General features: G+C 43.4%; 4 non-coding genes across 4 annotated transcripts; all 4 read left to right on the top strand.

The window, feature by feature from the left end:
* The first annotated feature begins 11,181 nt into the window (after positions 1-11,181).
* On the top strand, positions 11,182-11,345 carry LOC135028451 (U1 spliceosomal RNA). The gene has a single exon (XR_010224757.1). It is a non-coding gene; the product is annotated as a U1 spliceosomal RNA (small nuclear RNA).
* Positions 11,346-11,497: 152 nt separating this feature from the next.
* On the top strand, positions 11,498-11,660 carry LOC135028480 (U1 spliceosomal RNA). Its single transcript, XR_010224784.1, has one exon. It is a non-coding gene; the product is annotated as a U1 spliceosomal RNA (small nuclear RNA).
* Positions 11,661-12,321: 661 nt separating this feature from the next.
* LOC135028457 (U1 spliceosomal RNA) lies at positions 12,322-12,485 on the top strand. The gene has a single exon (XR_010224763.1). It is a non-coding gene; the product is annotated as a U1 spliceosomal RNA (small nuclear RNA).
* Positions 12,486-12,630: 145 nt separating this feature from the next.
* LOC135028476 (U1 spliceosomal RNA) lies at positions 12,631-12,793 on the top strand. Its single transcript, XR_010224780.1, has one exon. It is a non-coding gene; the product is annotated as a U1 spliceosomal RNA (small nuclear RNA).
* The last annotated feature ends 7,691 nt before the right edge of the window (positions 12,794-20,484 follow it).

Below are 20,484 nucleotides of genomic sequence, written 5' to 3'. Positions count from 1 at the left end.
TATCAATCTCAGTACCTTGGGTATGAGAGGCAGAGGAGGGAACACATACACTGACTGGTACACCCACGGTGTTACCAGAGCGTCTACAACTATTGCCTGAGGGTCTCTTGACCTGGCGCAATACCTGTCGAGTTTTTTAATCATGTGGACGACTTCTGGGTGAAGTCCCCACTCTCCCGGGTGGAGGTCGTGCTGAGGAAGTCTGCTTCCCAGTTGTCCACTCCCGGAATGAATACTGTTGACAGTGCTATCACATGATTTTCCGCCCAGCGAAGAATCCCTGCAGCTTCTGCCATTGCCCTCCTGCTTCTTGTGCCACCCTGTCTGTTTACGTGGGTGACTGCCATGATGTTGTCCGACTGGATCAACACCGGCTGACCTTGAAGCAGAGGTCTTGCTAAGCTTAGAGCATTGTAAATGGCCCTTAGCTTCAGGATATTTATGTGAAGTGATGTATCCAGGCTTGACCCTAAGCCCTGGATATTCCTTCCCTGTGTGACTGCTCACCAGCCTCGCAGGCTGGCATTCGTGGTCACCAGGACCCAGTCCTGAATGCCGAATCTGCGGCCCTCTAGAAGATGAGCACTCTGCAACCACCACAGGATGGATACCCTTGTCCTTGGTGACAGGGTTATCCGCTGATGCATCTGAAAATGCGACCCGGACCATTTGTCCAGTAGGTTCCACTGGAAAGTTCTTGCGTGGAATCTAACGAATGGGATTGCTTCGTAGGAAGCCACCATTTTTACCCAGAACCCTTGTGCATTGATGCACTGAGACTTGGTTCGGTTTTAGGAGGTTCCTGACTAGCTCGGATAACTCCCTGGCTTTCTCTTCCGGGAGAAACACCTTTTTTCTGGACTGTGTCCAGGAACATCCCTAGGAAACAGAAGACAAGTCGTCGGAACCAGCTGCGATTTTGGAATATTGAGAATCCAATCGTGCTGCCGCAACACTACCTGAGATAGTGCTACACCGACTTCCAACTGTTCCCTGGATCTTACCCTTATCAGGGAATCGTCCAAGTAAGGGATAACTAAAATTCCCTTCCTTCGAAGGGATATCATTTCGGCCATTACCTTGGTAAAGACCCGGGGTGCCGTGGACCATCCCTACGGCAGCGTCTGAACTGATAGTGACAGTTCTGTACCATAACCTGAGGTACCCTTGGTGAGAAGGGTAAATTTTGACATGAAGGTAAGCATCCTTGATGTCCCGAGACATCATGTAGTCCCCTTCTTCCAGGTTCGCAATCACTGCTCTGAGTGACTCAATCTTGAATTTGAACCTCTGTATGTAAGTGTTCAAAGATTTTAGATTTTAGATTTAGAATCGGTCTCACCGAGCCGTCTGGCTTCGGTACCACAATAGTGTGGAATAATACCCCGTTCCCTGTTGCAGGAGGGGTACCTTGATTATCACCTGCTGGGAATACAGCTTGTGAATGGCTTCCAAAACTGCCTCCCTGTCAGAGGGAGACGTCGGTAAAGCCGACTTTTGGAAACGGCGAGGGGGAGACGTCTCGAATTCCAATATGTACCCTTGAGATATTACCTGAAGGATCCAGGGGTCTACTTGCGAGTGAGCCCACTGCGCACTGAAATTCATTGAGAACGGGCCCCCACCGTGCCTGAGCTTGTAAGGCCCTAGCGTCATACTGAGGGCTTGGCAGAGGCGGGAAAGGGTTTCTGTTCCTGGGAACTGGCTAATCTCTTCAGCCTTTTTCCTCTCCCTCTGTCACGAGCAGAAAAGAGGAACCTTTTGTCCGCTTGCCAACAAAGGACTGCGCCTGATAATACGGCGTCTTATTTTGAGAGGCGACCTGGGGTACAAACGTGGATTTCCCAGTTGTTGCCGTGGCCACCAGGTCTAAAATACCGACCCCAAATGTCCCCTTTCAAAGGCAATACTTCCAAATGCCGTTTGGAATCCGCATCACCTGACCATTTTACTGGTAGAATTGGACAACGCACTTATACTTGATGCCAGTCGGCAAATATTCCGCTGTGCATCATGCATATATAGAAATGCATCTTTTAAATGCTCTATAGGCAATAATATACTATCCTTATCTAGGATATCAATATTTCCAGTCAGGGAATCCGACCATGCCAACCCAGCACTGCACCTCCAGGCTGAGGCGATTGCTGGTCGCAGTATAACACCAGTATGTGTGTGAATACATTTTTGGATACCCTCCTGCTTTCTATCAGCAGGATCCTTAAGGGCGGCCATCTCATGAGAGGGTAGAGCCCTTGTTCTTACAAGCGTGTGAGCGCCTTATCCCCCCTAGGGGGTGTTTCCCAACGCACCCTAACCTCTGGCCGGAAAGGGTATACAGCCAATACTTTTTAAGAAATGATCAATTGTTATCGGGGGGAAACCCACGCATCATCACACACCTCATTTTATTTCTCAGATTCAGGAAAACTACAGGTAGTTTTTCCCTCACCGAACATAATACCCCTTTTTGGTGGTACTCGTATTATCAGAAATGTATAAAACATTTTCCATTGTCTCAATCATGTAACGTGTGGCCCTACTGGAAAGCACGGTTGTCTCTTCACCGTCGACACAGGAGTCAGTATCCGTGTCGGCGTCTGTATCTGCCATCTGAGGTAACGGGCGCTTTAGAGCCCCTGACGGCCTATGAGACGTCTGGACAGGCACAAGCTGAGTAGCCGGCTGTCTCATGTCAACCACTGTTTTTTTTTTTTGTTTTTTTATACAGAGCTGACACTGTCATGTAATTTTCAACAGTACATCCACTCAGGTGTCGACCCCCTAGGTGGTGACATCACTGTTACAGACACTCTGCTCCATCTCCACATCATTTTTCTCCTCATACATGTCGACACAAACGTACCGACACACAGCACACACACAGGGAATGCTCTGATAGAGGACAGGACCCCACTAGCCCTTTGGGGAGACAGAGGGAGAGTATGCCAGCACACACCAGAGCGCTATATATATATATACAGGGATAACCTTATATAAGTGTTTTTCCCCTTATAGCTGCTGTATGTTTTAATACTGCGCCTAATTAGTGCCCCCCTCTCTTTTTTTAACCCTTTCTGTAGTGTAGTGACTGCAGGGAAGAGCCAGGGAGCTTCCGTCCAACTGAGCTGTGAGGGAAAATGGCGCCAGTGTGCTGAGGAGATAGTCTTCGCCCCCTTTTCGGCGGCCTTATCTCCCGTTTTTCTGTATATTCTGGCAGGGGTTAAATGCATCCATATAGCCCAGGAGCTATATGTGATGTATTTTTTGCCATGTAAGGTATTTTTATCATGTTTTATTGCGTCTCAGGGCGCCCCCCCCAGCGCCCTGCACCCTCAGTGACCGGAGTATGAAGTGTGCTGAGAGCAATGGCGCACAGCTGTGCGCTACCTTATTGAAGACAGGAACGTCTTCTGCCGCCGATTTATCCGGACCTCTTCGCTCTTCTGGCTCTGTAAGGGGGCCGGCGGCGAGGCTCCGGGACCCATCCAGGCTGGGCCTGTGATCGTCCCTCTGGAGCTAATGTCCAGTAGCCAAGAAGCCCAATCCACTCTGCACGCAGGTGAGTTCGCTTCTTCTCCCCTTAGTCCCTCGATGCAGTGAGCCTGTTGCCAGCAGGTCTCACTGAAAATAACAAACCTAAACTAAAACTTTCACTAAGAAGCTCAGGAGAGCCCCTAGTGTGCACCCTTCTCGTCGGGCACAGAAATCTAACTGAGGCTTGGAGGAGGGTCATAGGGGGAGGAGCCAGTGCACACCACATAGTCCTAAAGCTTTCTTTAGATGTGCCCAGTCTCCTGCGGAGCCGCTATTCCCCATGGTCCTTACGGAGTCCCCAGCATCCACTTAGGACGTTAGAGAAAAGAGGCGTTGGTTACAACTGTTGCTGTTCATCCACAAGAAGGAATTTAATGTATCAATTACAATTGGAAAGTAACGTGTAACCCTGATTTAGGGTTTAAACAACACTTATACTGAGGTAGTTATAATATGGTGACTAAAATGGAGTATAAGCATATATATTATTCATATAAAAGTTAATGGATGTTGTAATACTGTATGCATGTTGTGAGGTAAATAATACAGTTCACATATATGTAATTGTATGTACATTGATGTAAATGTAGTGGTGAATACAATGAAGGCTTATTTTATGGTTTCACAGTGTATCTAAAGGGTTAATGTCCTTGTGCTCCTAACTGTCAATCACCTAGTGAGGTGATTGCCAGTGGGCGGGGCATCACCTCAGAGTGGGTCATGTGACTACTAGAGAGGAGTGGAGAGGTGCTGTGAGTGTAGCTGAGAGAGAGACTGCATATCCCTTGGTGAGAGGACATAGTTTTTTGCTGCTCCGGCCGTCGCCCGCATTAGAGCAGAGCGGTATACATTGCGGCGGCCGGAGGGGGCTTAGTGTGTGAAGCCAGAACAGGGCTTCCTTACTGTAAAGGTGGTGACAGCAGTATTGAGACTCAGAACTGTTCATAGAACCCAAGATCAGCGCTAGTCAACTCACCCAGCAGTATTGGAAGGGCACATCTGTGACAGGGACACAGAGAGGGTTCCTTCCTACCTATTACCGGCACAGACTCTGACAGCCACAACAAAGAAGCCAGGACCAGCAGCAGAGGCTCCATTCTGTGTGGCTGTAAGTGTAAGGGAGGAGTCGGGGGAGCATCCTGCAGCAGCATCACTAGATGGTAGAAGTGTGAGTGCATAATCCAGCCATTTATATTACCCCTACACTAAGCACAGCAAGCCATAGGTGACTATTGTACATAGTCAATTTCATATTGGGACTAAGTACTCCAGGGCTAGGCCGCAATAATGGCTATTAAGCAGGAGGATAGTAATGGGTCACAGTAGTCAGAGTGACCTATAATTACAGTTCCATGTATGGCTTAATCATAGTGCTAAGGAGAAGGTAGAAAGCACTGGGTATATATATGTAACAGGAGGAGTGGAGTGAAACTTGAACTGTTTAACGCTTCATAAATAGTTTTAAAACTCCCCCATATATCAGCATCACATCAGTCAAAGGAGAGCCAGAGACATTGTCCCGCAGCGCTAAATAGAAAGTAACACCCTAAAGCTGCCACCTAATGTGTGTATTTATGCCCCTGAATTAGCAGAATTAGAGTCAAGGACATTAAAGGTAGCCATACTACAGTGACATTGGATGGATGTTAAAGCCTCTTAGCCACAAAGGATTAGAATATCATCCCGATTCAAGGACTAGCTTGAGGCACTTTAATACAACTGTGTTATATGTATATTCGTGAACCCGTAAGAAGGACTGACACGTAAGAGACTATTAGTTATAAAGTTAAAGGATTTGAGCTCGCTGTGACTATGATAAGAGAAACCATCTCTTGCAGATATATTTAATATAGACTCATCCTAAGAGACAACAATAATTTGAGGCATACAGGAATCGAAAAGCTATATATGCTCTGAAATATAGAAAGCATCAGCTACTTCAAATGGACACAAGGACGCAGCATAACAAAGGTTTATCATACCAGCTTCTTAGGAGTTTAGTTTAATACTGGACAACTACAGTAACATTTTTACTGAGGAAAGGATACAGATTCCTTGGTAATCAACTGTTGATGTTACTATCTATGAGCTAAATAGATACTTTCTGTTATCTGCCAAGGAGGAACTATAAGTAACCTTATAGGAGAAAGTAATCGCTACCATAAGTAGACTGAGCCAAACATCTTTCTCTTTAACTGAAGGGAGAACTGATAGTTGATACTAAAACATAGTGTCAGACATTCTGTATTAACTGCTGTTATTTTTAGGAAGTTTATGGGCCCTTATAGTGCACTATCATATTAAGAGTACCCGGGTCACTCTAACACCTAAGGGTGTCTTGAAAAGAAAAAGGATTTGTTGTATTGCATGCAGGTACTGTGTATAGGCCTAATTGACAGGCTGTTAGCATGGATTAATGACTTAAAGGGGAATGTGTAATTGATGAAATGTTAATGTATACTTAATCCATTTGGTACTGGTCATTAAAGTGTTATACTTTCCATGTGTGTCTGGTCCGTCTGGAAGTTGATCTGAAGATCCTGGAAGAAAGAGACAGGTATATTAGATAATATATCTATGATATAAGGGAATCATCCCCTAAGGATAGAGATCAGGCTTACTCAAGCAAGCCTTAACGGTAGTTAAATACTACACATAGCTTGAGTGGAGGCACAGCTATTAGGTAACCATCCCTTAATAGAATACATAGACAGCTCTCGTTCAAGGTAATGAGGGTAGGGTTACATTTGGAGGCACCGCGTGAGATAGAAGTTACACTCAGGCCCTGTTACACCACAGGTGTCAGCTGCCATTAATTATTATTGATAAAGTCCTCACATCCCTAAAAATAAAATACAAATATGGGAAAGAAGCAAAGGAACAGGGAGAAGGTTGGACATAAAGCCATTGCTGTATCAGTTGGGAGAGTTGAAGCCATTAGAGAATGTAAAAGTATGGACAAACAAGAGTACCGTAAGGGACCAGGCTTAAAGGAAGAGGTGACATGCAAGTTTGTGGGAACTTTTGTAAATAACCTAGGTGTGAAAAATGAAAAAATATTAGATGTCCCTGTAGAGTTGGAGAAGAGAAAGAAAAAAATCAAAGGACAAGAAAGTCAAACTTGATCCCCACCTAAAGGATAGTGAGGGAGGTGTTAGTGACAACCTTGCTCATACTTTGGTCGCTAACATGGATTATGGAATGAAAGGAGATAAGAATGTTCTACCACTGAAAGAGAGAGTTCCAGGGGAAGTGAAGATAGATGTAGGTATACAGAGATTAGAAACTGTGCTAAAGCAAATAGCTGAGGATTATAAGAAACATGGACAATTAGTATTAGCTCTTCCAAAAGATCAACAGAAGGACCTGCTTTCCCGGTTTCCAACTTCCATTGAGGAACCAACAAGAAGAGATAGCCCAGTGGATCTACAGACCCCGATAGAGGTGATAAGACATATAGCACTGGACAGGTCTAAACATCAGTTGTTGGAGGTTCTAGATGAAACCCAATGGAAGCTAAAAGAAGAACAGATGTTTAACACCAAAATTGATGAGAGGAACAAAGAGCTTGAGAGAGAACTTTGGTTTATACAGAGAGAGATGGAAACCATGGCATCTGATGAAAGACAAACCAGAGTGGATCAGGAGCAACAAAAGTTGATAATGTACCAGCAGCAGGAAGACAATATTCATTCTCTGGAATCAAAAATAACTGAGTTGTCTGAATTATTGGAAGTGGGTAAAGAAACTGAAAAGGAGGATCATATTTGTCTGAATGAAATGAAAGAAAGACTGTCTCAGCTAGAATCTGAGAATAAAATACTCAAGGATGCCAACTTCCTAAACAACTGTCCTGAAGACCGTATCCATGAATTTTCTATGCGACCGGATACTAAGGACATAGCATTACAGACTGAGGTAGTGGATGGTATATTGCTGAGACAATCTTCTATGAATAAAGTTGATAGTAAAGGGACACAGTATATGTCTCTTAAAATGACTGGCACAGTAATATGGTTCCATGTGAAGAAAGGCTATGGCTTCATTAAAAGGCATGACACCGGAGAAGACATATTTGTACATTGGACATCCATAACGAAGAATAACCCCCTAAAACTGTTGTACAGTGTAGGAGATGGAGAGAAAGTAGAATTTGAAGTGTTGGAAGGGGAAAAGGGTGTACATGCAGCAAATGTGACTGGCATAGGTGGAGTACCAGTGAAAGGGAGTCGATTTGCTCCAAACCGACGAGGATCATACAGTTATTGTTATCAACCACGAGAAAAAGTGGTTGATGAAGGAAGTGCATATTCAGAACAAAGGCAAGGGAGAGATCCAGCTCCATGTCATCCTTCTACAACCTTACATTACCGACCTCTCTCGAGATTCAATGGTAGAGTAAATCAGTCCCAGGATCAAGAAACGGAAAATTCAGATGCTAAAGACTTGATAACTTTAGAAGCTTCGTCAGAGAAAGAAACTAGTCTCAGTGAAAATCGTAGTGAGGTACATGATAACTTTACCCTAGCACAATCTCTTAAATCTTCCATCCGAAGTCCAGTACTAAAAGAAGTCAATAAATCAGGTGTAGAAGAGCAAGGTCTCACGATCAGCACGATCAGAGAACACTATCCCTGGGAGGCATGAAGGCTATGTAGTTCCATCCCTCCCTATTTGGCCAACAGTTAAAATGGTTGAGATGAGGTGGCTTGCTAATGGATGTGAATGAATATATACTATTTTAGCATAGTGAGTAAGGTAGATGGTGCATTGGCACCTAAAGATGTTAAACAGTGACAATGCACCAGGGGGAGAAATGTAACCCTGATTTAGGGTTTAAACAACACTTATACTGAGGTAGTTATAATATGGTGACTAAAATGGAGTATAAGCATATATATTATTCATATAAAAGTTAATGGATGTTGTAATACTGTATGCATGTTGTGAGGTAAATAATACAGTTCACATATATGTAATTGTATGTACATTGATGTAAATGTAGTGGTGAATACAATGAAGGCTTATTTTATGGTTTCACAGTGTATCTAAAGGGTTAATGTCCTTGTGCTCCTAACTGTCAATCACCTAGTGAGGTGATTGCCAGTGGGCGGGGCATCACCTCAGAGTGGGTCATGTGACTACTAGAGAGGAGTGGAGAGGTGCTGTGAGTGTAGCTGAGATAGAGACTGCATATCCCTTGGTGAGAGGACATAGTTTTTTGCTGCTCCGGCCGTCGCCCGCATTAGAGCTGAGCGGTATACATTGCGGCGGCCGGAGGGGGCTTAGTGTGTGAAGCCAGAACAGGGCTTCCTTACTGTAAAGGTGGTGACAGCAGCATTGAGACTCAGAACTGTTCATAGAACCCAAGATCAGCGCTAGTCAACTCACCCAGCAGTATTGGAAGGGCACATCTGTGACAGGGACACAGAGAGGGTTCCTTCCTACCTATTACCGGCACAGACTCTGACAGCCACAACAAAGAAGCCAGGACCAGCAGCAGAGGCTCCATTCTGTGTGGCTGTAAGTGTAAGGGAGGAGTCGGGGGAGCATCCGGCAGCAGCATCACTAGATGGTAGAAGTGTGAGTGCATAATCCAGCCATTTATATTACCCCTACACTAAGCACAGCAAGCCATAGGTGACTATTGTACATAGTCAATTTCATATTGGGACTAAGTACTCCAGGGCTAGGCCGCAATAATGGCTATTAAGCAGGAGGATAGTAATGGGTCACAGTAGTCAGAGTGACCTATAATTACAGTTCCATGTATGGCTTAATCATAGTGCTAAGGAGAAGGTAGAAAGCACTGGGTATATATATGTAACAGGAGGAGTGGAGTGAAACTTGAACTGTTTAACGCTTCATAAATAGTTTTAAAACTCCCCCATATATCAGCATCACATCAGTCAAAGGAGAGCCAGAGACATTGTTCCGCAGCGCTAAATAGAAAGTAACACCCTAAAGCTGCCACCTAATGTGTGTATTTATGCCCCTGAATTAGCAGAATTAGAGTCAAGGACATTAAAGGTAGCCATACTACAGTGACATTGGATGGATGTTAAAGCCTCTTAGCCACAAAGGATTAGAATATCATCCCGATTCGAAGACTAGCTTGTGGCACTTTAATACAACTGTGTTATATGTATATTCGTGAACCCGTAAGAAGGACTGACACGTAAGAGACTATTAGTTATAAAGTTAAAGGATTTGAGCTCGCTGTGACTATGATAAGAGAAACCATCTCTTGCAGATATATTTAATATAGACTCATCCTAAGAGACAACAATAATTTGAGGCATACAGGAATCGAAAAGCTATATATGCTCTGAAATATAGAAAGCATCAGCTACTTCAAATGGACACAAGGACGCAGCATAACAAAGGTTTATCATACCAGCTTCTTAGGAGTTTAGTTTAATACTGGACAACTACAGTAACATTTTTACTGAGGAAAGGATACAGATTCCTTGGTAATCAACTGTTGATGTTACTATCTATGAGCTAAATAGATACTTTCTGTTATCTGCCAAGGAGGAACTATAAGTAACCTTATAGGAGAAAGTAATCGCTACCATAAGTAGACTGAGCCAAACATCTTTCTCTTTAACTGAAGGGAGAACTGATAGTTGATACTAAAACATAGTGTCAGACATTCTGTATTAACTGCTGTTATTTTTAGGAAGTTTATGGGCCCTTATAGTGCACTATCATATTAAGAGTACCCGGGTCACTCTAACACCTAAGGGTGTCTTGAAAAGAAAAAGGATTTGTTGTATTGCATGCAGGTACTGTGTATAGGCCTAATTGACAGGGGGTTAGCATGGATTAATGACTTAAAGGGGAATGTGTAATTGATGAAATGTTAATGTATACTTAATCCATTTGGTACTGGTCATTAAAGTGTTATACTTTCCATGTGTGTCTGGTCCGTCTGGAAGTTGATCTGAAGATCCTGGAAGAAAGAGACAGGTATATTAGATAATATATCTATGATATAAGGGAATCATCCCCTAAGGATAGAGATCAGGCTTACTCAAGCAAGCCTTAACGGTAGTTAAATACTACACATAGCTTGAGCGGAGGCACAGCTATTAGGTAACCATCCCTTAATAGAATACATAGACAGCTCTCGTTCAAGGTAGGGTTACAAACGATTAAATTACAACAGCTGTATCCAGTAGGATTTTTTGGACCCTTTAATAAACATTCCGTTGTCATCAAGGGCAATATGAAATAGATCCTGATTACATTTAGATATGGATAGTGGTGCCTATATATGTTGACTCCATTGTATTTTATTGAATGTGGGTTTCTTCTGTCTATATATATTTTTTAAAAATAAGGAGCTTGTATATTTTATTTTTTGCGCTCCCTTGATAACAAGTGTGATTATCTTTAAAATTTGGTTTATTATTGGTAGAACAGTACTACCTATGGGAGCAGCATTTTATAATATATGGTGAAAATTAATAGATGTATAAAGATTAAATAAGCAACAAATTGGTGAAATAGATAAGTTTTGATAGGAGCGCTGGGTTCTATATATATATATTGACATTTGGTTATATATATGTATAGACTTTATAAATTCTTGACAGAGATGTGCCTGAGCAGTGGCCCTCCCCAGCCCTATCCCAAATCATACTTATTTTGCATAGGAGATACCATGGTCATGAAGATTGTTCTCCCAGGGTGAGGTTCATTCATTGCATTCTGGGTATGCTGACCCCTGTGATTTCCCCAAATGTGGGAAACTCGACTGCATTATTTGTGGTAGTGGGGGACTGTGTTTGTGCTTTCCTCTGGTCAGCTCTGGTAAAAGTCAGATTTATTTGTCTCAGATCTTCCTCTAGCCTTGTTCTTCTTTCGAGAGTTTCCATGTGCTGCCTCAGTTGGATCTCCTTCACTTGACAGGGGGGTGCCCGAGCAGCGACCCTCCCCAGCTCTAGCCCAACTCCTACTTACCTGCCAGGTGAGATACTATGATCATGAAGGTGCTTCTCCCAGGGCAAGGCTCACCCATTGCACTCTGGGTGTGCTGCTCCTGCGGTTTCCCCAAATGTTGGACACTTGACTGCATAATTTGTGTTTCCCCTGGTCGGCTCTCGTATAATTCAGATCTCTTTGTCTCAGGTCTCTCTCCAGCCTAGTTTGCTGTCTGTTTCCACTTCTCTTTTCTTGAGTTGCTCCCTTCTATGCCCTTGCGCACTATCCTGACTTCTCCCGTCTGCTTACTTTGTGCCTTCCAACGCACAATGCAAACTACAGGTAGTGCTGCAGGGCCCACACCCTTTTACTTGCCTTACAGAGCAGCTCTGGAGCTGTTACAGTGCCCAGCTGCTGCAAGAAATCAGCTTGAATGCTTCAGGGGCTGGGGCATAGCCCCACACCGAAGTAGGGTGGAGGTGTTTAATGCGAACTAGGGGTCATCCAAGCGCCGCAAAAGGCCGCCATGCCCTGCACGCCCCTTTTCTCTTTTCATATGCAGACGAGGGTTGAAGCCAACTTTGACCCACTGCTTGGATGACATCACCATATGCAAATCCATCTGCTGCAGGCCTTCCCCCAGGAATGCTTGCACTAGTTGTTGCATTTGGTTTGTTGTTTGGGGGTGCTTCAGTATTAGGCAGCCTTCTGCCCTCCCATGTTCATCTGAAAATATGTGTTCTCCCTGCAGTTGTTGTCCCCAGATGAGAGTTCCCTTGTGCTGCCTCAGTTGAATCTCCTTTACTTGACAGAGATGTGCCTTAGCAGCGGCCCTCCCCAGCCCTATCCTAAGTCATACTTATTTTGCATAGGAGATACCATGGTCATGAAGATTGTTCTCCCAGGGTGAGGTTCATTCATTGCATTCTGGGTATGCTGACCCCTATGATTTCCCCAAATGTGGGAAACTCGACTGCATTATTTGTGGTAGTGGGGGACTGTGTTTGTTCTTTCCTCTGGTCAGCTCTGGTAAAAGTCAGATTTATTTGTCTCAGATCTTCCTCTAGCCTTGTTCTTCTATCGAGAGTTTCCTTGTGCTGCCTCAGTTGGATCTACTTCACTTGACAGCCCGAGCAGCGACCCTCCCCAGAACTATCCCAAATCCTACTTACCTGCCAGGTGAGATACTATGATCATGAAGGTGCTTCTCCCAGGGCAAGTCTCACCCATTGCACTCTGGGTGTGCTGCTCCTGCGATTTCCCCAAATGTGGGAAACTTGACTGCATAATTTGTGTTTCCCCTGGTCGGCTCTCGTATAATTCAGATCTCTTTGTCTCAGGTCTCTCTCCAGCCTAGTTTGCTGTCTATTTCCACTTCTTTTTTCTTGAGCCGCTCCCTTCTATGCCCTTGTGCACTATCCTGACTTCTCCCGTCTGCTTAATTTGTGCCTTCCAACGCACAATGCGAACTACAGGTAGTGCTGCAGGGCCCACGCCCTTTTACTTGCCTTACAGAGCAGCTCTGGAGCTGTTACAGTGCCTAGCTGCTGCAAGAAATCAGCTTGAATGCTTCAGGGGCTGGGGCATAGCCAACATGAGCCCCACACCGAAGGAGGGTGGATGTGTTTAATGCGAACTAGGGGTCATCCAATCGCCGCAAAAGGCCGCCATGCCCTGCACGCCCCTTTTCTCTTTTCATATGCAGACGAGGGTTGAAGCCAACTTTGACCCACTGCTTGGATGACATCACCATATGCAAATCCATCTGCTGCAGCCTTCCCCCAGGAATGCTTGCACTAGTTGTTGCATTTGGTTTGTTGTTTGGGGGTGCTTCAGTATTAGGCAGCCTTCTGCCCTCCCATGTTCATCTGAAAATAAGTGTTCTCCCTGCAGTTGTTGTCCCCAGATGAGAGTTCCCTTGTGCTGCCTCAGTTGAATCTTCTTTACTTGACAGAGATGTGCCTGAGCAGCGGCCCTCCCCAGCCCTGTTAGGCCATCATCTACACGGCATAGCCCTGAATTTTCCAATGCGCAGCTCTTTGCAAAAGAGAGATATTGGCAAGGAAAAGCTGTCTTGTACCTTTGCATTTTTCTCCCAAACGAAGGACACTAGAACATTTTTTTAAAGCCTCCTGTTAGGCCATCATCTACACGGCATAGCCCTGAATTTTCCAATGCGCAGCTCTTTGCAAAAGAGAGATATTGGCAAGGAAAAGCTGTCTTGTACCTTTGCATTTTTCTCCCAAACGAAGGACACTAGAATGAAAATTTTAAAGCCTCCTGTTAGTGCTTCATCTACACGGTATAGCCCTGAATTTTCCAATGCGTAGCTCTTTGCAAAAGAGAGATATTGGCAAGGAAAAGCTGTCTTATACCTTTGCATTTTTCTCCCAAACGAAGGACACTAGAAATTTTTTTAAAGCCTCCTGTTAGGCCATCATCTACACGGCATAGCCCTGAATTTTCCAATGCGCAGCTCTTTGCAAAAGAGAGATATTGGCAAGGAAAAGCTGTCTTGTACCTTTGCATTTTTCTCCCAAACGAAGGACACTAGAAAGAAAATTTTAAAGCCTCCTGTTAGGCCATCATCTACACGGCATAGCCCTGAATTTTCCAATGCGCAGCTCTTTGCAAAAGAGAGATATTGGCAAGGAAAAGCTGTCTTGTACCTTTGCATTTTTCTCCCAAACGAAGGACACTAGAAAGAAAATTTTAAAGCCTCCTGTTAGGCCATCATCTACACGGCATAGCCCTGAATTTTCCAATGCGCAGCTCTTTGCAAAAGAGAGATATTGGCAAGGAAAAACTGTCTTGTACCTTTGCATTTTTCTCCCAAACGAAGGACACTAGAAAGAAAATTTTAAAGCCTCCTGTTAGGCCATCATCTACACGGCATAGCCCTGAATTTTCCAATGCGCAGCTCTTTGCAAAAGAGAGATATTGGCAAGGAAAAGCTGTCATGTACCTTTGCATTTTTCTCCCAAACGAAGGACACTAGAAAGAAAATTTTAAAGCCTCCTGTTAGGACATCATCTACACGGCATTGCCCTGAATTTTCCAATGCGCAGCTCTTTGCAAAAGAGAGATATTGGCAAGGAAAAGCTGTCTTGTACCTTTGCATTTTTCTCCCAAACGAAGGACACTAGAAATTTTTTTTTAAAGCCTCCTGTTAGGCCATCATCTACACGGCATAGCCCTGAATTTTCCAATGCGCAGCTCTTTGCAAAAGAGAGATATTGGCAAGGAAAAGCTGTCTTGTACCTTTGCATTTTTCTCCCAAACGAAGGACACTAGAAAGAAAATTTTAAAGCCTCCTGTTAGGCCATCATCTACACGGCATAGCCCTGAATTTTCCAATGCGCAGCTCTTTGCAAAAGAGAGATATTGGCAAGGAAAAGCTGTCTTGTACCTTTGCATTTTTCTCCCAAACTAAGGACACTAGAAAGAAAATTTTAAAGCCTCCTGTTAGGCCATCATCTACACGGCATAGCCCTGAATTTTCCAATGCGCAGCTTTGTGCAAAAGAGAGATATTGGCAAGGAAAAGCTGTCTTGTACCATTGGATTTTTCTCCCAAACGAAGGACACTAGAAAGAAAATTTTAAAGCCTCCTGTTAGGCCATCATCTACACGGCATAGCCCTGAATTTTCCAATGCGCAGCTCTTTGCAAAAGAGAGATATTGGCAAGGAAAAGCTGTCTTGTACCTTTGCATTTTTCTCCCAAACGAAGGACACTAGAAAGAAAATTTTAAAGCCTCCTGTTAGGCCATCATCTACACGGCATAGCCCTGAATTTTCCAATGCGCAGCTCTTTGCAAAAGAGAGATATTGGCAAGGAAAAGCTGTCTTGTACCTTTGCATTTTTCTCCCAAACGAAGGACACTAGAATGAAAATTTTAAAGCCTCCTGTTAGTGCTTCATCTACACGGTATAGCCCTGAATTTTCCAACGCGCAGCTCTTTGCAAAAGAGAGATATTGGCAAGGAAAAGCTGTCTTGTACCTTTGCATTTTTCTCCCAAACGAAGGACACTAGAATGAAAATTTTAAAGCCTCCTGTTAGTGCTTCATCTACACGGTATAGCCCTGAATTTTCCAATGCGTAGCTCTTTGCAAAAGAGAGATATTGGCAAGGAAAAGCTGTCTTATACCTTTGCATTTTTCTCCCAAACGAAGGACACTAGAAAGAAAATTTTAAAGCCTCCAGTTAGGCCATCATCTACACGGCATAGCCCTGAATTTTCCAATGCGCAGCTCTTTGCAAAAGAGAGATATTGGCAAGGAAAAGCTGTCTTGTACCTTTGCATTTTTCTCCCAAACGAAGGACACTAGAAATTTTTTTTAAAGCCTCCTGTTAGGCCATCATCTACACGGCATAGCCCTGAATTTTCCAATGCGCAGCTCTTTGCAAAAGAGAGATATTGGCAAGGAAAAGCTGTCTTGTACCTTTGCATTTTTCTCCCAAACGAAGGACACTAGAAAGAAAATTTTAAAGCCTCCTGTTAGGCCATCATCTACACGGCATAGCCCTGAATTTTCCAATGCGCAGCTCTTTGCAAAAGAGAGATATTGGCAAGGAAAAGCTGTCTTGTACCTTTGCATTTTTCTCCCAAACGAAGGACACTAGAAAGAAAATTTTAAAGCCTCCTGTTAGGCCATCATCTACACGGCATAGCCCTGAATTTTCCAATGCGCAGCTCTTTGCAAAAGAGAGATATTGGCAAGGAAAAACTGTCTTGTACCTTTGCATTTTTCTCCCAAACGAAGGACACTAGAAAGAAAATTTTAAAGCCTCCTGTTAGGCCATCATCTACACGGCATAGCCCTGAATTTTCCAATGCGCAGCTCTTTGCAAAAGAGAGATATTGGCAAGGAAAAGCTGTCATGTACCTTTGCATTTTTCTCCCAAACGAAGGACACTAGAAAGAAAATTTTAAAGCCTCCTGTTAGGACATCATCTACACGGCATTGCCCTGAATTTTCCAATGCGCAGCTCTTTGCAAAAGAGAGATATTGGCAAGGAAAAGCTGTCTTGTACCTTTGCATTTTTCTCCCAAACGAAGGACACTAGAAATTTTTTTTTAAAGCCTCCTGTTAGGCCATCATCTACACGGCATAGCCCTGAATTTTCCAATGCGCAGCTCTTTGCAAAAGAGAGATATTGGCAAGGAAAAGCTGTCTTGTACCTTTGCATTTTTCTCCCAAACGAAGGACACTAGAAAGAAAATTTTAAAGCCTCCTGTTAGGCCATCATCTACACGGCATAGCCCTGAATTTTCCAATGCGCAGCTCTTTGCAAAAGAGAGATATTGGCAAGGAAAAGCTGTCTTGTACCTTTGCATTTTTCTCCCAAACTAAGGACACTAGAAAGAAAATTTTAAAGCCTCCTGTTAGGCCATCATCTACACGGCATAGCCCTGAATTTTCCAATGCGCAGCTTTGTGCAAAAGAGAGATATTGGCAAGGAAAAGCTGTCTTGTACCATTGGATTTTTCTCCCAAACGAAGGACACTAGAAAGAAAATTTTAAAGCCTCCTGTTAGGCCATCATCTACACGGCATAGCCCTGACTTTTCCAATGCGCAGCTCTTTGCAAAAGAGAGATATTGGCAAGGAAAAGCTGTCTTGTACCTTTGCATTTTTCTCCCAAACGAAGGACACTAGAAAGAAAATTTTAAAGCCTCCTGTTAGGCCATCATCTACACGGCATAGCCCTGAATTTTCCAATGCGCAGCTCTTTGCAAAAGAGAGATATTGGCAAGGAAAAGCTGTCTTGTACCTTTGCATTTTTCTCCCAAACGAAGGACACTAGAATGAAAATTTTAAAGCCTCCTGTTAGTGCTTCATCTACACGGTATAGCCCTGAATTTTCCAATGCGTAGCTCTTTGCAAAAGAGAGATATTGGCAAGGAAAAGCTGTCTTGTACCTTTGCATTTTTTTCCCAAACGAAGGACACTAGAAAGAAAATTTTAAAGCCTCCTGTTAGGCCATCATCTACACGGCATAGCCCTGAATTTTCCAATGCGCAGCTCTTTGCAAAAGAGAGATATTGGCAAGGAAAAGCTGTCTTGTACCTTTGCATTTTTCTCCCAAACGAAGGACACTCGAAAGAAAATTTTAAAGCCTCCTGTTAGGCCATCATCTACACGGCATAGCCCTGAATTTTCCAATGCGCAGTTCTTTGCAAAAGAGAGATATTGGCAAGGAAAAGCTGTCTTGTACCTTTGCATTTTTCTCCCAAACGAAGGACACTAGAAAGAAAATTTTAAAGCCTCCAGTTAGGCCATCATCTACACGGCATAGCCCTGAATTTTCCAATGCGCAACTCTTTGCAAAAGAGAGATATTGGCAAGGAAAAGCTGTCTTGTACCTTTGCATTTTTCTCCCAAGCGAAGGACACCACAAAGAAAATTTTAAAGCCTCCTGTTAGGCCATCATCTACACGGCATAGCCCTGAATTTTCCAATGCGCAGCTTTGTGCAAAAGAGAGATATTGGCAAGGAATAGCTGTCTTGTACCAATGGATTTTTCTCCCAAATGAAGGACACTAGAATGAAAATTTTAAAGCCTCCTGTTAGTGCTTCATCTACACGGTATAGCCCTGAATTTTCCAATGCGTAGCTCTTTGCAAAAGAGAGATATTGGCAAGGAAAAGCTGTCTTGTACCTTTGCATTTTTCTCCCAAACGAAGGACACTAGTAATAAAATTTTAAAGCCTCCTGTTAGGCCATCATCTACACGGCATAGCCCTGAATTTTCCAATGCGCAGCTCTTTGCAAAAGAGAGATATTGGCAAGGAAAAGCTGTCTTGTACCTTTGCATTTTTCTCCCAAACGAAGGAAACTAGAAAGAAAATTTTAAAGCCTCCTGTTAGGCCATCATCTACACGGCATAGCCCTGAATTTTCCAATGCGCAGCTCTTTGTAAAAGAGAGATATTGGCAAGGAAAAGCTGTCTTGTACCATTGGATTTTTCTCCCAAACGAAGGACACTAGAATGAAAATTTTAAAGCCTCCTGTTAGTGCTTCATCTACACGGTATAGCCATGAATTTTCCAATGCGTAGCTCTTTGCAAAAGAGAGATATTGGCAAGGAAAAGCTGTCTTGTACCTTTGCATTTTTCTCCCAAACGAAGGACACTAGAAAGAAAATTTTAAAGCCTCCAGTTAGGCCATCATCTACACGGCATAGCCCTGAATTTTCCAATGCGCAGCTCTTTGCAAAAGAGAGATATTGGCAAGGAAAAGCTGTCTTGTACCTTTGCATTTTTCTCCCAAACGAAGGACACTACAAAGAAAATTTTAAAGCCTCCTGTTAGGCCATCATCTACACGGCATAGCCCTGAATTTTCCAATGCGCAGCTTTGTGCAAAAGAGAGATATTGGCAAGGAAAAGCTGTCTTGTACCAATGGATTTTTCTCCCAAATGAAGGACACTAGAATGAAAATTTTAAAGCCTCCTGTTAGTGCTTCATCTACACGGTATAGCCCTGAATTTTCCAATGCGTAGCTCTTTGCAAAAGAGAGATATTGGCAAGGAAAAGCTGTCTTGTACCTTTGCATTTTTCTCCCAAACGAAGGAAACTAGAAAGAAAATTTTAAAGCCTCCTGTTAGGCCATCATCTACACGGCATAGCTCTGAATTTTCCAATGCGCAGCTCTTTGTAAAAGAGAGATATTGGCAAGGAAAAACTGTCTTGTACCATTGGATTTTTCTCCCAAACGAAGGACACTAGAATGAAAATTTTAAAGCCTCCTGTTAGGCCATAATCTACACGGCATAGCCCTGAATTTTCCAATGCGCAGCTCTTTGCAAAAGAGAGATATTGGCAAGGAAAAGCTGTCTTGTACCTTTGCTTTTTTCTCCCAAACGAAGGACACTAGAAAGAAAATTTTAAAGCCTCCAGTTAGGCCATCATCTACACGGCATAGCCCTGAATTTTCCAATGCGCAGCTCTTTGCAAAAGAGAGATATTGGCAAGGAAAAGCTGTCTTGTACCTTTGCATTTTTCTCCCAAACGAAGGACACTACAAAGAAAATTTTAAAGCCTCCTGTTAGGCCATCATCTACACGGCATAGCCCTGAATTTTCCAATGCGCAGCTTTGTGCAAAAGAGAGATATTGGCAAGGAAAAGCTGTCTTGTACCAATGGATTTTTCTCCCAAATGAAGGAAACTAGAATGAAAATTTTAAAGCCTCCTGTTAGTGCTTCATCTACACGGTATAGCCCTGAATTTTCCAATGCGTAGCTCTTTGCAAAAGAGAGATATTGGCAAGGAAAAGCTGTCTTGTACCTTTGCATTTTTCTCCCAAACGAAGGACACTAGAAATAAAATTTTAAAGCCTCCTGTTAGGCCATCATCTACACGGCATAGCCCTGAATTTTCCAATGCGCAGCTCTTTGCAAAAGAGAGATATTGGCAAGGAAAAGCTGTCTTGTACCTTTGCATTTTTCTCCCAAACGAAGGAAACTAGAAAGAAAATTTTAAAGCCTCCTGTTAGGCCATCATCTACACGGCATAGCCCTGAATTTTCCAATGCGCAGCTCTTTGTAAAAGAGAGATATTGGCAAGGAAAAACTGTCTTGTACCATTGGATTTTTCTCCCAAACGAAGGACACTAGAATGAAAATTTTAAAGCCTCCTGTTAGGCCATCATCTACACGGCATAGCCCTGAATTTTCCAATGCGCAGCTCTTTGCAAAAGAGAGATATTGGCAAGGAAAAGCTGTCTTGTACCTTTGCATTTTTCTCCCAAACGAAGGACACTAGAAAGAAAATTTTAAAGCCTCCAGTTGGGCCATCATCTACACGGCATAGCCCTGAATTTTCCAATGCGCAGCTCTTTGCAAAAGAGAGATATTGGCAAGGAAAAGCTGTCTTGTACCTTTGCATTTTTCTCCCAAACGAAGGACACTACAAAGAAAATTTTAAAGCCTCCGGTTAGGCCATCATCTACACGGCATAGCCCTGAATTTTCCAATGCGCAGCTTTGTGCAAAAGAGAGATATTGGCAAGGAA

Source organism: Pseudophryne corroboree, unplaced genomic scaffold (genome assembly GCF_028390025.1).
Source record: "Pseudophryne corroboree isolate aPseCor3 unplaced genomic scaffold, aPseCor3.hap2 scaffold_476, whole genome shotgun sequence".
Lineage (NCBI taxonomy): Eukaryota > Metazoa > Chordata > Amphibia > Anura > Myobatrachidae > Pseudophryne > Pseudophryne corroboree.
The sequence above is the reverse complement of the archived record's forward strand: the minus strand, read 5'-3'. Positions and strand labels throughout refer to the sequence as shown.